Source organism: Penaeus japonicus, unplaced genomic scaffold, assembly GCF_977035675.1.
Source record: "Penaeus japonicus unplaced genomic scaffold, GWHDUDI00000001_assembly GWHDUDI00000042, whole genome shotgun sequence".
NCBI lineage: Eukaryota > Metazoa > Arthropoda > Malacostraca > Decapoda > Penaeidae > Penaeus > Penaeus japonicus.
Window position 1 is genome coordinate 2754505 of NW_028234444.1, and position 2500 is coordinate 2757004.

Genomic DNA, 2500 nt, shown 5'->3' on the forward strand with positions numbered 1-2500 from the left:
TTCCCATAAAAATTCACCAAAAAATCGTAAAATCCAAGAAAACAAAAATAAAAATCTTTTCTTACTGTATTTTCCTATTCAAAGATAATTCTAATCAACAATCACATTTAAGATAACGAAATGATGCTCACGTCTTAATATCTAAGGCACATTTAACTTACTTTTGAAGGTAATTATGCTAAATTTATCACAGTTTAAGGGAAGAGGAAGAAGTTTCACTTTCTTCCTTGACGGTCTGTTTACCTTTCGCGTGTGTTCGAAGGCTTGAACTCGGGGAACTATGTTAACTTTTATGTCTCGTGTTCTCTTTCTTAATCTTATGAAGAGGTATTTATGTTGAATTATGATGGGTATTAGGGTATGTTGGATTATATTTTTTGTGGAGTGATTTAGTTGATACTGATGAAAATAAAATATGTTAATTTATAGACAAAACACAGTTTCGAACGCTGTAATGTCATCAATAAGGATCCTAAATATAATAAAACTTTCTGTCAAAATAAAATAAAATAATCAATTTGTATGCTCCGAATCAAATTCATAAAAAAGTCAAATTATAAAGAGTGCAAAAAAATCCAAAATATCCAAATATACACACATTTTTCTAAGTTTCCACAAAAAAGTATTTAGGACATTTGTCAATACCTTGCCTTTGAAATATATATGTTCTCGCAATGGATAATGTTGTGTCTGAATTTATTCTCAAATGTTCCAGGCTAAGAAAGAAAAAGTCGTCTCACAAAACAGCCGATCTTTTATTGATATTCATGCGTGTATGTGTGTAAATAAATGCGTGCATGATTCCATTTTTAAGTGATCTACTTTTAATATCAGGCATTTCTAAATCATCTTGTAAACGCAATGTGCATCTAGCTGAATGAATCATCTCATATTTCTCTCTCTTGCTTTCCTTTTCCCTCTTTCTCTCTTTAACAGTATAAATTAAGTGTTTCCATGCATTTGCGGTCTGAAGCGTGCAATACAAGGCCTGGACATGCCACAAATTGCTCTTATGCAATTGCAAGCGGACGAATGATGTCTGTATGCAATCTTTTATTTGTCGTAGAGGCTAATTGATTTCAACTCTAGTACTTTTCTTGAATAATACTATTCTCTCTCAAATATCACGACAATGATGATTATTATCTCAGGATGATGATTTGATAACAAAAGCAACAATAATGATAATGATGATTATGATGGTTATATCAATAACAACAATAATAACAGAAATGATAATGATAATGATGATTGTAACAATGATAACGATAATATCAATAACAATGATAATAATGATAATGACATTGATCATAATCATCATCATTCTTATTATCATTATATTTGTTAATGTTGTTATCATTATCATTATAGTTATATATTGTAATATATAAGGCAACTAAAAGTCATATATCATGATTAAATAATTGGATACGGGTGTCTTTATTCTTTTAATTTTTTAACAAAAGGTTACTAAAATTCTTATCTCACCACTCAAACCCATTTGCGATTTACACTAAGTAATCAGTAATACATGAGGCTTTACTCATTAATCAAATTTTCTTTGCACTCATTTTTTTTTATATATTTCTATTTTCATTTTTGTACCTCCCTCTGTCTCTCATTTTTTTTTTACTTTTTTTCATCTCTCTCCTTTCCGTCTTCTCTCTCACTCTTGCTTACGTTTTCTGCTTTCCTCTTTTGTAATTGTTAATTCATTGCATTATATCTAATTCAATTTTTTTCTGCTATTGTAATATATGTATTGTTTTCACTAATACTCTAATAGTATTAGTTATAGGTTGATAAGTAAGTTGCGAGTGAGATCAAACACAAGGAAAAGTGTCTCCCGTGTAATATTAAAAGTTTTCTATGAATAAAGAGAAACTCGTTTTCTTTGAAACCCGTTACAGGGTAAACTATATAAAACTATCTAGGTTATTTATTTAAGTTACGGACGCTAAGCAAAGATCCGAGTGATAGTAAATTTTACTAAAAGCCAGGATACTGCTATTAATGCATTCATATTACCCTCAACTATTAATGTGTTGTCGATTTTACCCGCCACCCTCCCCCTGATCACCACAATCTGGGCCTCCAAAGCAAAAAAAAAAAAAAAAAAAAAAAAAAAAAAAAAACGGGGAAATTGCAGGGTAAAATCTGAAAAAAAACTTTGCAGATGCTCATAACATTTATCTTCTAAAGATCACATGAATGTATTGGTTTAAATCGTATAAGCATTGTTGATACTGCTATTATCAAAATTGCCACTGAATATATCATTTTAAAGTACTATCGCTGTTGTAAGTGAAAATTAGTTGTGATTTATAATTAAAAAATTATCACATGCCAATCTTTAATTCATATGAAAAAAGAGAGTATTTTTCATTTCATTGACAACATAATAGGTAGGCCATTTATGAGGAAAGAGTGACAGAGGTGAAGTGTGCAACAGAAATAACAGACTAGTTCAAGGTGGAAGTGGTTTTGCATCATGCATCAA

At 29.9% G+C, this 2500-nt stretch overlaps 2 protein-coding genes across 2 annotated transcripts in view; both read right to left on the reverse strand.

Moving 5' to 3' along the window:
* The window catches only part of LOC122243965 (uncharacterized), a 14353-nt gene extending 14081 nt beyond the window's left edge, over positions 1–272 (reverse strand). The window contains exon 1 of the mRNA XM_043001725.2: positions 162–272. The gene's annotated coding sequence lies outside the window, so the exon portion shown is untranslated. The remainder of the gene's footprint in view (positions 1–161) is intronic.
* The window catches only part of LOC147466637 (cuticle protein 8-like), a 43305-nt gene that overhangs the window by 31970 nt on the left and 8835 nt on the right, over positions 1–2500 (reverse strand). The gene's annotated exons all lie outside the window — the stretch shown is intronic.